We start from the raw sequence: 14228 nt of genomic DNA on the forward strand, positions 1-14228 counted from the left end.
ACCCTAGGAACAACTGACACACACAGATTGACAAATATACCGAATCTTTTAAGTAGCAAAAACGTTTCTTTACTAACAACTCCAAGAAAACGTTCCCCATCGTGCACCTTTCATCACAGCCACGATACTAAAACATATGAACACTGACTGACAGCACTGGGTAATTTTTCAGTCTATCAAACACTTTTATTTTTCTTCAAATTTCAACTCTCGCACAAACAATAAAAAAATATGTCTTAGTTGTCTGCTTTCACATATGATGTATGAGTTTAACTGCATAAAAACTAGCACTGATATGGAACGAAGACCGGTATTAAAATCCCCCTTTTTATTATTATTAATGTTATCATCATCATCATTTCTTTCAGTGCAATAACTTTCACTAGCAAGCTCAGAACACCTTAAAAATCATCACCACCATCATCATCATCAACACTATCTTCATCATCACACCAATCACCACCACCATCATCAACATCACCATATGAATCTCCATCATCAACATCACCATATGAATCTCCCTCATCATCATCTTGTCAATACAACTTTCACAAGCCGGCTCACACAAACACCTTTCCCCAACCTTCTGTTTTACGATGCAAGAGGTGCACAGGATAAAATGCTACTACTACTCTTACTGCTACTACTACTACTACTACTAACAGTAATAGTAGCAGTAATAATAATAATAATGATGATGATGATGATAACAGTAGTAGTACTGGTAGTAACAGTAGTAGTAATAGTAGTAGTAGTAGTAGTAGTAGTGGCAGTAGTAGTAGTAGTAGTAGTAGTAGCAGTAGTAGTAATACAATTAATAAAAATAATAACATTAACAATTATAATAATAATAAAAACAGCCCCAATATAAGACCAATGACATTACTCCTTCGAAGACGTCAAACAATCCCTCAAGTACCTTCTATAACTCCCTCTAAGACACTATAACAATCACACATTTCTCACGCTTCACCAAACCGGATTAAGGGTGGTGTTCTAAGTGGTTTCGAGATACCCTAACACCTCTTTCTGAGCCACTTATTCTTCACACTGCACCTTAATATCCTCCTGCATTTTTGTAATGGAAACTATATAGGTATTAAATGCATGTAAATAAACTGGAGGCGATTTACTTGTGGCCACCCCTTACGGAATTAAGGCGTCTGGCAATAGAAATAAAATAAAATGTTAAAAGTGCAAAATAAATCGCTATATATCAGATGTTACGAAGCTACCTAGAATATGGCACTATAACAGCACATTTACAAGACTGAAAAATAAAAACTCAGGCTTTCAGTATCAAAGACAAACACACTTTTCAATATAACATTTACTCTCTCTCTCAGGTTTACAGATACATTTACTCCAACTTTTTACTTATACTTTCAACACTTTATAGGAGCCCCCCCCCCCCCCCGACACACACACACACACAACCTGACGACCTATTATGAAGTAAATATACCCCCCCTTAGTTTCCCCTTGAAAATATACATAAATCAGTCTCACAATAAACTTTCTCAACCTTCTACTTTCATCATTTTGTAGAGTAAAAGAATTGTACTAGATAAAACACAGCATCGATAGAGGATCAGAGACGTTATAACTCCCTTAAAAGAGCATTAAACCCCTTACATTTCCTTTATAAGTATCCAGGAAGCATAATCACAAACGCACACACACTTCCTTAACTCTTTTACCTCCACCACTTCGTTGGACCTCCGCATCAGATAAAAAAAAAAATACCAATAAGAGACAAAACACATTACGCAATCCCTTAAAAGTAGCATTGAATCCCTTATACTCTCTATATAATTATCCAGAAAGCATAATAACAAACTAACACACTTCCTCAACTTACTGCTTTCACCACTTCCTTGACCAATCGCATCCAATAAAACTTAACATCAATATTAATAACAGAACAGACACTTTATATAACCCTTTAAAAGAAGTATTAAAGCCCTTATATTTCTCTTATATGTAACCAAAAGGCACAATCACAAACGCACACACATTCAACTCCTTTCTGCTTGAACCACTTTGCAGGAGAATTGCACTAGAAAAAACTTTGCACCGATACAAGATACGTTATAAAATCCCATAAAAGAAGCACTAGATCCCTTATATTTCTCTTATAAGTACTTAGAAAGCATAATAGCACCCACACTTCAACTCTCTTTTAACCACTGTGGAAGAACTGTAATGGACACAACTTAGCAGCGATACAGGATCAGATACGTTTAAAAATCCCGTAAGGGAGCACTGGATTCCTTATATTTCTCTTATAAGTCTTCACTAACTACACTCACACATTTTTTCCTCAACTTCCAGCTTTCACCACTGCACAGGAACCGTACTGGATACAACTAGGCAGCGATATTGGATCAGATACGTTACAAAATCCCTTAAACTATGCACTGAATGCCTTATATTCGCCTTGTAAATATCCAGAAAGAATTATCACAGACTCACACATTTTTCCCTATATCTCTGCTTTCACCACTACAGAAGAACCGTACTGAATACAACTTCGCAGCGATACAGGATCCGATACGTAACAAAATCCCTTAAACTATGCACTGAATCCCTTATATTCGCCTTGTAAATATCTAGAAAGAATATTCACAGACGCACACATCACCCCAACTTCCTGCTTACAATCCTTTTAAAGAAGAATTGTATCACTAAAACAACATATAGAGGATCAGACACTATGTAAAAATCCCTTAAAAGAGGCACTGAATCCCCTATATTCCTCTTAGAAGTACCAAGAAAGCGAAATCACACACACATACACCTCCTCAACTTCTGTTTTCACCATTGTAGAGGAGTCGCAGTGGATGAAATATTTCCGTCAATTCAAGTAGCAGAGACTGAATTAAACCACTTTCAGTATGTCTTTCAGTATACCAATAATTTCTCACTAGCAATATCACACATATATATTTCCCCGCACTGGATGAGAATTTCCGTCTATTTAAGCACCAAAGAATAAGTAAAAATCCATATCAATACATTTATGTTCGTTACACCAACATTTCTTTTACTAGCAAATCACACACATTTCTCAACTTTTTTTTCACTATGGTACAGCCGAGGACATAAATAACCGATACACCCCTATACGATAACCAAAGAAAGAGTGAATGATAACTTTCGAGAACCCAGTAATTCGATATTTTAAGCCTTCCAAATTTTTCAGAATATTTTGTATTAGTTTCACAATCTCTTACGTTACACTTATCCACGCCTGTACGAGATGGATTTTAACACCAACAGAGACTTTCAACGTTTTAGATCACTTGGAAAACGTAATATTATCCATTATTTTCCCTCTGTAAATACTGAGAAGGTAATATCACACAAGCTCCCTTTCTCAACTTTCTGCTATCAACATTTTCTAGAGCATTCGCATCAAAATATTACCACCGATAAAAAACTGAAGACGAAAAAATCACTTAGAAAACACTACAATTTCCTTTAGTTTCCCTTTGTAAATATATAGAGGGTAATATCACACAAACACACCTCCTCAACTTTCTGCTTTCAGTACTTTTTTTTTTTTTTATAAGTCACATAAGGTAAAGACTAACACCGATAAATGACTTAAAACGTACAACGACGTAAATATATAAATGCAAATAAGACGCAAGATTATTCCTTACTTTCTTCTTACAATTTTTAAAACTTCTCTTTTCACTAACATGTAAACTTTCTGCCTTCACAAAATCTATATATAAAAAAAAATCGCAATGGACGAAAACTAACACCACTGACGGAAACAAGACGAATCACACGTTTTTCCTTCAGTTTCTCCTTACAATTTTTTTAACTTCTCTTTCAATATCAGGTCCACACAACTTTCTGCTTTCACCACAAGATCTAAAAAACCTCACTGGACGGAAATCACCACCAGTTAAGAATTGATGACGTAGACAAACTCATTAAAATCCCCCAGACTCCTCGTAAATATATCCACACTGGGCGAGAGAGGACCCACGGCGAGAAGTGTAAGAGGGTGTGCGTTGGGGTGCGGTGGAGTGAGGCTGTGTGTGCTTGTCTGGTTAGTGGTCGAGGGCAGACTAAAGCTGAGAGTGTGGTAGTCTCGTTGCCACAGCTCCCAGACACCGCCACAGCTTTGACTCGCACCGCCACCACCACCGCAGCTACCTTACGCCATACACAAGTTTACACCATACTGTGCAACACAATACACAAATCAATAGAACTTATAGACTGTGGGTAAAACAGCCACACCATACTAGCACGACCAAAGCTACACAGACCCTTACGCCACACACACACACACACACACACACCATAATACGCAATACTAATACACAAACCTGGATCCCTACAATACTTCAAGAAATACAATGAAACCTCCAAATGTACCCAAAATCACTACCACAGCTACACACCACCTTACGCCACACATCACCATCACACACCTATACAGCATACACCTACACCGATATCTGGACACATCGTTCATACACTATTTTTCTGTACTACACTAATATACGCAAAACTATACGCAACGCTCTACACACCCGCCGCGAAAACCACATGCCACCTTACGCCACACACAACTATCATACACCCACACCACTATACGCAATACACACATCTAGACCACTTCTATCACTATACGCACCACTAATACAAAGCATACGTCACGACAACATACACTACCGTACGTCATACACTAAGATACATTACACCACCATAGGCAACATAATACATACATCCACACCACTCTACCAACAAACGCCAACAATATTTAACACCTACACCACTGCAATACTGTATGCTACACGTCAAAATATTGCACACAGCCATCACCATCACCACCATCCACACACCATGCCTTGCAAACTACATCCTCAGCTAGCATCACTAAAACCACACCAATCATCATCTCTACACGGTATCTTATCACAGTCTACACACTAATCCATCGCAGTACACCATCATTACCATCCTACACTTCCCTCAACCACAACGGCCTATGATCACACACCAACACGTCTATTCACCACCAAAAATCACCACACAACGCTAACCAACACACCATCTCACCATATTTCCACCACATCACTAACACAATCCCACACCACAACGTAACACCAAGAACCACACACCATACCCAACCATCACATCGTAACACCAACAACCATACACTGCCACACCACAATCCTAGCCCACACAAACCAAACCGTAACGCCAGCGACCATACACTACCACACACCACACCGCACCACAATCCCACACCAGCCGCCTCCATTCTTTGCGGTATAATCTGCCAAAAGAGGGCAAAGGGCAGGGCTTAAAAATGAATTACCCTGGGAAGATTACAGGCTGGGAAAGACGCATCGAATACCGCACACCATCCTGTCTAATTTATACTCCAAGCCGCCTATCGCAGTGAAGGAGGCAATCTTACCAAACTCTTCAATATTATGTTTATTTAATTTTTGCTACAACCAGACGATTTTAGCCACGAGGAGAAATCTTAAAAGGATGGATTTAATGAAGGCACTATCTAACCCCTCCAGCTCAATGCCTGGGAAAGACTCATCAGATAACTCCTGCATTCCTTTTTAATGGAGGTTACGATTCTTGATCCTTAACCTCGATCAATGCTATTACACTATTATATACTTGCTATACTTCTTGCATGTTACCTTGGCTCCTATTTTAGTCCTTTTGCAGCTGATATCCCGTGCCTCAGTGGCAGAATACAGAAATACTACGTCTCTATAACCTTTGCATAATACTTTCTTGTTACAACGGCTCTAGATCCTTTTCATAGCACTCTTGTGTTTTGTATATAAGTAACTGTATTCTAATGTCCATCTGTTACAGTTCAGCATTCAAGTGGACAGACGGTAATTTTACGCCTATGTAAAGGAGTTAAAAGACCATCATGACTGAAACGCCAATCAGATAACACGTACAGTCAGCATCAATAGTCCTGTCGCTATTCCTGCATCTCTCCATGGACTCTGCAATTCAATCCGGTGCACACGAGGAGACCAAAAAAATTACACTGATCTGTGGCTAAACAATCATCAGTGTCAGTCTCTACGAGCTCGATACATTGATTTCAAAGCCCATAAGTGACTCTCTCTCTCTCGAACACAATTGACTATTCCGACCCTATAACCCCAATTAATGCGATTACATTTATTATATATTTACTACCGCCAAATTATTATATATTTACTACCGCCAAGTTATTTCATTACACTGAGAACATTACACACTTGGAAGGGAGCACTGAATACAGAATACGTTCGTGCCTTTACTGTAAACCCATTATACTCTAACTTGGCCAAAAATTGCCATCTCTCTAATCACGTACGTTGAGTTATAACAACAGATTAACATTACAATATGGTGCTAATCACAATGCAGCACTATGGAAGGGATGTAGCGCCATAGTACTGTCTTATTCCGCCCCCGTGTTCAGCGAAATCTATGCGAAGTTAACTATAAAGAGCATATTTATCGAAATCTTTTACTCCTTTTACTTTGACCTGGCCTAAAATTGCAACTCTCCCTCTTAAGTGGTGAACTGTGTAAAGAGATTCAAGGCTGAGTATGATACAGCTCACAAGAAAGTGTTAAGGAAAGCATACTGAGCCAAGGAACTGTCTTTTGAAATTAAGCTATGTGAAATAAAACAAGAGAACGGAAACAAGGAAAGTAGAAGAAAAGAGATGAGAGGGGAGGGGAGGAGAGAAGAAAAGAGAGGTGAAGTGGGAACAGATGAGTAGAGACAAGAAAGGAAATAAAGTGAAAAGAAGGGAGGGGAAAGAAAAGGAAAGAAACGGAGGGAAGGAGAAGAGACGTGAAGAGGGGAGGGAAGGGGAAGAGACGTGAAGAGGGGAGGGGGAGGGAGAGGAAGGAGGGAGAGGAAGGAGGGAGAGGAGGGAAGGAGAGGAGAGAAGTTGAAAAAAATATAGGCGAAGTGAAGCGTTCATATAGAGTGAGGGGATGGAGCAGGAAATGGGAGGGAAGGGATATTGGCTGGGGAGATAGATGGCAGGATACATGGAGAGGAGAGGAGAGTTTAGGAGAGGAGAGAGGGAGACGGGGAGGGGAAGTAGGAGAGGTGGGGTGAGGAGAGGAGAGACCAGTGATAAAACAGAGAAAAAAATGAAAGAATTGAGAACACATGAGAGTAGGAGACGACAGGTGAAAAAAGAAGAGGATAAGAAGGGGAAAGGGCATTTTAAGAGATGGCAGAGTACTTGTAAATGGACAGGATGGTATCTTGACAAGGAAGTGGTGAGACAAATGACGAGAAGATGAGAGGATACGATGACAGAAGTGTGACGACAAGAGAGGATGGGACGAGAGGAGAGGAGAGGAGAGGAGAGAAAGCTGAGTAAATCGGGTAGAGAGATGGATGGGTGGGTGGTGCGAGGGAGTGGTGAAGGAATTACTGGTTCACTGGAGATAGCGGACAAAGGGGCGGGGTTCCGTGTCGGGGAGATGACGAAGTAGGGAACTATCTCAGGGCTATCATTTTTTTTTTTTTTTTTTTTTTTTTTTTTTTTTTTTTTTATAACGCTGGACGAAATTAGTTGGTGTTGGCCAGAATATGATGAAACTGTCACACTGAAGGGGTTAATCTTTACTGCATACTGATTTATTTTATTCTGATTATCGCCAGAATGGAGCACCGGATTAGTAGCACCTCTGCCTAAGCCATGTGTTTTGCTTATTACACCTTAACATTCTCTTTCTCTGTCATTTATAGAAGCTTTATATAATCACTGTTTTATCATGCAATATTCTTCAAAGCCACTGAAAAAACTACCTTCAGCAATTTAGATAAAGAAAAGTCTCCCTTAACAATATGATTGAAATAAAAATATAAACTAAGCTTCAAAATGCCATCTCAAATCACCAAGTATTATTATCAATGGCTTCAAACCGGCGAAAGCAACAATGAAGGAAAAGACAAGAGTGGTAGTAGTTAGAAGCTGAAAATCCAAACCCATCTGTATGTGAACCCAGTGGACTGCAAGCTGAAATTGTCCTGCATCCCACCATCCTCCATTCGGGGCACAAGGAGTGGAGGGGCGTTTGTGGGAGGGAGCTGAGGGACATTTATGGGGTGGGGGGTTGAGGGATGTTTGTGGGAGGAAGTTTAGGGACGTCTGTGGGAGGGAGTTGAGGGATGTTTGTGGGAGGAAGTTTAGGGACGTTTGTGGTAGGGAGTTGAGGGACGTTTGTGGGAGGGAGCTGTGGGACGTTTGTGGGAGGGAGCTGTGGGACGTTTGTGGGAGGGAGCTGTGGGACGTTTGTGGGAGGGCGTTGAGGGACGTTTGTGGGAGGGAGTTGAGGGACGTTTGTGGGAGGGAGTTGAGGGACGTTTGTGGGAGGGAGCTGTGGGACGTTTGTGAGAGGGCGTTGAGGGACGTTTGTGGGAGGGAGCTGTGGGACGTTTGTGGGAGGGAGCTGTGGGACGTTTGTGGGAGGGAGTTGAGGGACGTTTGTGGGAGGGAGTTGAGGGACGTTTGTGGGAGGGAGCTGTGGGACGTTTGTGGGAGGGCGTTGAGGGACGTTTGTGGGAGGGCGTTGAGCGACGTTTGTGAGAGGGCGTTGAGGGACGTTTGTGGGAGGGCGCTGAGGGACGTTTGTATAACCCTGCAGTGAAGTCGCCTGTTAAATCAGTGCCACCACGTGAAGGCATCCCTCTCCAGTACCAGTGAAACTATTAAGCCGAGAAATAAAACCAACGCACAACGCTCCACCAAAAATCGTAAAGTTAAGACATCACGAAGGTCATAATGGACGGAGAGACCATTTTCATTTCCTCAGTGGGAGTTTGACCTTTCTGCCGAGATGCAAAAAAAAAAAAAAATCAGTGACATGTTATAAAGGAAGGAGTAGATTTTGATTACTGTGGTTTGAAAGAGCGTGTGAGTGGTGAGGATGAAGAGGGGAAAGGAAAGGGTGTTCGTGGTGAGAGGGAAGGGAATGAGGGTGAGAGAAGGGTGAGTGGGGTGTGAGGAGTGAGTGGGGTAGGAAGGGAGGGTATGTGAGGGATGAAAGGAGTGAGACTGATGTGGAGGCGAGAGGGGTGAGAGGAGGGTGAGGAGGAAGAGTGGGGAGGGTGTATGGGAGTGAGAGGGGAGGTTATGAAAAGGGTGAGGAGTGACCATGAGAAAGAGTGCGGACATGAAAAAAGCATTCATGTGAGGGTTAGTGATAAGTATGAGGGGAGAGAAAGGGGTGAGAGTCAAGTATGAGGGGAGGAGCGAGAAGTGAGTACAAGAGGGTGGGAGAGGGGTGAATGTGGGGTGAGGGGGTGAAAGGGTATACCACGACCTGGGGAAGCAGCAGGGGTGAAGGTACCGTGTGGGCGTGAGGTAAGGCGAGGCGGGCTGGGTGGATCCAACTCCCCGCTATAGAACGAGTCTCATATAAGGCATACCCCGGGCCCTCTCACCTTATACGGATCGTGTTCTAAGTGACTCTGGAGATTTCGTAGCGCCTCTCCCTTAGTGACTTATCCTGCACAATACACTTCCATATCCTCTCGTATGTTACTGATGCAAACTTCGTCGATTTCAAAATAAGACAATGTTCCGATGAAATACGCTAAAATAAATCGCTGAGGAAGAACTGCTACGATGCCTGCTATTCCATGAGGTAATTTCTCTAACATACTACTTAGGTAAACTACGCAAACACCACACACACACAAAAGAGGATAATATTGATGTCTCGATTCTAATGAGCACAACAGGATCCCTCAAGCTTCAATTATTAATCCATTTTTGCACGTCATGATAATATTTTCCTGTATATTATCAGTGAAAATAAAACATGCCATTGTTAAAAAATTATATTAATGGCAAGCACGAGAAAATAATGGTGTCATACGCAAAATAAGTTGCTGAGGAGAATATGTTACACAGTTCCCTGAACCAACCAGAATACGGCTCTAACTTCATAATTATATATAAATTCAATAGTTTTTTTTTTTTACTCCCGGACGTGGAAAATGTGATAAAACAGAGAGATATGGAATGGAAGAGGCAATGGGAGGAAGAAAATGAGTGGTTGGAGGAAAACGGAGACAGGGTGGTGGGATTTGGGAGGCACAGGGAGCTGGGATGGAGAGTTTTTGAGGTTAGCAGGAAGGAAGGAAGGAAGGAAGGAAGGAAGGAGGGAGAGGCAACGTGGATGGACTGGGGATTTAGAGGGAGGCAGGAGGAGGAAGGAGAGGCAGGAAGGAGGGATTGGGAATTTAGAGGAAGGAAGAGGAAGGTAGAATGGAAGGACTAGAGATTTAAACAGAGGGAGGGGGAAGCAGGAGAGGCAGATTGGAGGGATTAGTAATTCAGAGAGGCAGGTGGAGGTAGAGATGGCAGAAAGAGGAAGAAAGAGGCAGGGAACAGCAGGATGGAGGGATTGGAAAGTCAGGGGGAAGTAGGTGGAGCGAGTTGTAGTCAGGCAGGAAGCGTAAAATTTGATAAAGGCCACGAGTAAGGCAAGAAAAGGCAGAGGCAGTGGGTGGCAGAGGAGGCGGGGGTAGGAGTTAAGGGCAAGAGGAGGTTAAGGGTAGGCAAAAGAGGTAAGATGAGGCAGGGATAGGCAGAGGGTAAACACATCAGGCAAGAGGAGACAGGGGTAGGCAGAAGAGGTAAGAGGAGGAAGGAGTATGCAGAAAAGGCAGGAAGAGGAAGGAGTAGGCAGTGGAGGAAGAGAAAACAGGAGCAAGTAAAAGATGCAGGAGGAAAATGGGTAGGCAGAAGAAGAAGAAAGAGGACAAAGTGGTAGGCAGGGGAGGAAAGTGGAGGCAGAGGCAGACAGAAAAGGCAAGAGGAGGCAGGGGTAAGCAGAAGAGGCATCGGCATGGCTAGGCAAGAAATACAAGAGGAGACAGGGGTAGTAACGAGGCAAGAGGATGTAGAGATAAACAGAAGAGACAGGGGTAGGTAGGAGGTAAGACGAGGAAGGGGTAGACACAAGTGGGAAGAGGAGGAAAGCTGGAGAGGTTAGGGAATTACAGGGAGCCAGAGGCAGGAAGGAAAAGCAGGTGGAGTCAGAGGAAAGGGAAGTGAAGCGAAGGGAAGGCAAGCAGTGGAAAATCTGCTACAGGCAACGAGGGAGGCAGGAGAAGGCAGAGGCAGGGGAAGGGGTAGAGGGAGGCAGGGTATGGGTGAGGCACTGAGAGGCAAGGGTATGGAGGAGGCAAGAAAAGAATGAGGCGAGAAGTGGACGCAAAAATGGAAAGTAGCAAAAAGTGGGATAAGCAACGGGGAGGCAAGGATACAGAGGAGGCAAGAAGTGAATGTGGCAGGAGGCAAGGAGGGAGGCAAGAAGTGGAGGTGGCAGAGGGAGGCAAGGATGTGGTAGAGGCAAGAAGTGGACGAGGCAAGAGAAGCCGGATGTGCCAGGGACAGAGAGGGACAAGGATACAGAGACAAGAATATGCGAATGGAAGGAAGGAAGGAGGAGAGTACAGGAGGCGAGGGTAGGCAAGGGAAAGGGAATATCAGATAGTCGACGAGGGTGGCAAGATTAGGGGGTAAAACGGAGGTGTGGGAGGCCTGGATATAAAAGAATGAGAGGAAAGTTGGGAAACAAATCGGAGAGGCAGAGGAAGGAGTGGGAAAGATGAGGGGGGAGGCAGGAGGTAAAAAATCTAATAAAGGCAAAGGAAAGCAGGAAAAGAAAGGCACAGGGAGGAGGGAAAATAATGAGACAGGAATTGGATGTGGTTGAGCGAGGCAGGGAGAGAAGGAAGAGGAGGATTAGTCAGCAGGAGGAAGAAAAGAAGGTAGAGAGGGGAAGAAGAGAGGGATCTGAAATAGCAGTGGAAGGAGATAGGAAGAAAATGATGAGATGGAGGGAAGGTAGAAGCGAAATGGAGGGAGGGAGGGAAAGAAGGAAGCGGAGGATTAGAGACAAAAGGAGGAAGAGGGAGGATGGAGAGAAAAAGGGAGGACAGAGAGTGAGAGGGAGGGAGGCTGGCATGAGAGAGCCAGAAGTTACCAGGACAACGGTGTGTGTGTGTGTGTGTGTGTGTGTGTGTGTGTGTGTGTGTGTGTGTGTGTGTGCAGTCAGTCAGTCAACAAGTCAGCTCCACCTTTACACTCAGATGCCTCATTCAAGTCTTACTCATACAAATACCACACACTTTTATTCATTCTAAGAAATGGAGATATAGCCTTTAGTAACCTCTAGTTCACCTACACACTCACCTAGCTCTTTCATCCACTAACCCCTTCAGCCAAACGACAAATCCTCTAGTATATTTTACTTACCTCTCGACAATTTCACTCAAGCCTTTTAGAACAAGAGGAATTAAATATAGCCTCAGTAAGCCATGTTCACCATTACACTCAGTTACCTCATTCAACCATTAAAGGAGAAAATGTATTACAGTTTATATTTTTACTACTTACTAGATAACATTCAGCTTAGGGGTGATTTTTTCGAATAAATGGGGTTACATTGTGGCATTCAGTACGTCCCCGTTCTTCTTTACACCCAGTTACCTATTTCAACCATCATACCAGAGAAGGAATGACACCAAAATGAAAAGTGCTTGCAGGAAAGTATAAGGCAAGTGTGTAAATACAGGCTTCATCATGACCTAGTGTGGAAACAAAAAAATAAAATAAAAATTAAAAATAAAGCAACAATAAATACATACTTAAAAAATAAAATCGAATTCGGCAGGTGGTACAATAAAAACGTCTTTAGTTTGCATTATAAACTCACACACTGCTAGAAAACAGGATTTGTTAGATACAGCCCAGTAATCCTCAGTTCACCTTTCCATTCACCTGCCTCTAAGTCACTGGCCCTGTGACCGCGAAATATTACGAATTTGTATTTTATAGCGTAGGATCATTAACTTCTTTGGCCCACCGACGTTAATTTATTTTTATGTGATATTACCTGACAATTTTTATAAGCTTTGTAGTGAAGGGGTTAATGATGGCAACAGCTACTCTCTCAAACACACACACACACACACTCTCTCCCTTTTCTCTCTCTCTCTCTCACACACACACACATTATACAAACAACAACACCCACACACACAACTTCCCAGCAACATTCCTCACCTGCACCACAATACGCAGCATCCACAACACCCAGATTCCCCACTACAAACACGTCACTGCCAACCAACACAAACACAGGATACCAGGAAGTGTCTAAATCAACGCTTCCTCATGCTCTCTAAGTTCCATCGGTTTCATAACATTACGACACACACACACACACACACACACACGTCACAGCACTTGCATCTGGACCGAGATTCACAAACGTTCTTAACACACTTACGACTATACTGATTTTGCGCATAAAACTGGACTAATTCACAAACCCCTCACTGCTCATTCGCTGTCGTAAATATGATCTGTTTAAAGGGACATTAATAAAGTGGGTTAAATACACACTTGGTAATTCATGTAGCACCCGTCACACCCGTAGCACAAGCAGCACATCAGTAACACCACCACAGTAACCCCAGCACCATACCAGAAGCACAAAACACTATCAGCAGCACCACCCAGACCCCTCCAGACTACACCAGGGCTGCGCTACAAAAACAAGAGCTTATACCACCAATACCACCTGCCCCTCTCCACACTACACCGGGATTGGGCTACAAAAACACCAAACAATACCACCAATACCAGCCAGGGTTCTCCAGACTATGCCAGGGCAAGGGCTGCGGGCGACAACACGCATAAACACACTCGAAATTTACACGGGACAATGCAGGAGAATTTGGTGGGGCTTGTGTGTGGAGTGGGTGAGTGGGGTTAGAGTGTGTGGAGTGGGAGTATGGGTGGATGGTGTGAGGAGTGGATGAGTGGAAGTTAGGGTGGATGGTGTAGGAAGTGGAGTGGAGGTAAGGGTGGATGGTGTAGGAAGTGGAGTGGGGGTAAGGGTGGATGGTGTGGGAAGTGGATGAGAAGGAGTTTGAGTGAACAGAGTGTGAAATGAATCTGAGTGGGCCTGTGTGTGGTGTTTTGGATTGGAGTGGGTGAGGGGGGTAGACAGTAGGACCAAGTGGAGTCGGAATAAAGGTAGATGGTGTTGGGAGTGAATGGGAGGATTTTAGAGTGGCTTAGAGGAATTTGGAGTGAGTGGAGTGGATGAAAGAAGGGAGTATGGATCAGCTGAGCGATGGAGGAATGGAGGAAGTGAAGTGGGAACGAATGTGGATG

At 43.2% G+C, this 14228-nt stretch overlaps 1 protein-coding gene across 4 annotated transcripts in view; it reads right to left on the reverse strand.

Moving 5' to 3' along the window:
* The window catches only part of LOC145407459 (uncharacterized), a 564352-nt gene that overhangs the window by 409740 nt on the left and 140384 nt on the right, over positions 1–14228 (reverse strand). The gene's annotated exons all lie outside the window — the stretch shown is intronic.

This window comes from Coenobita brevimanus, chromosome 73, assembly GCF_032717465.1.
Source record: "Coenobita brevimanus isolate Jiangsu-jjx chromosome 73, ASM3271746v2, whole genome shotgun sequence".
Taxonomy (NCBI): domain Eukaryota; kingdom Metazoa; phylum Arthropoda; class Malacostraca; order Decapoda; family Coenobitidae; genus Coenobita; species Coenobita brevimanus.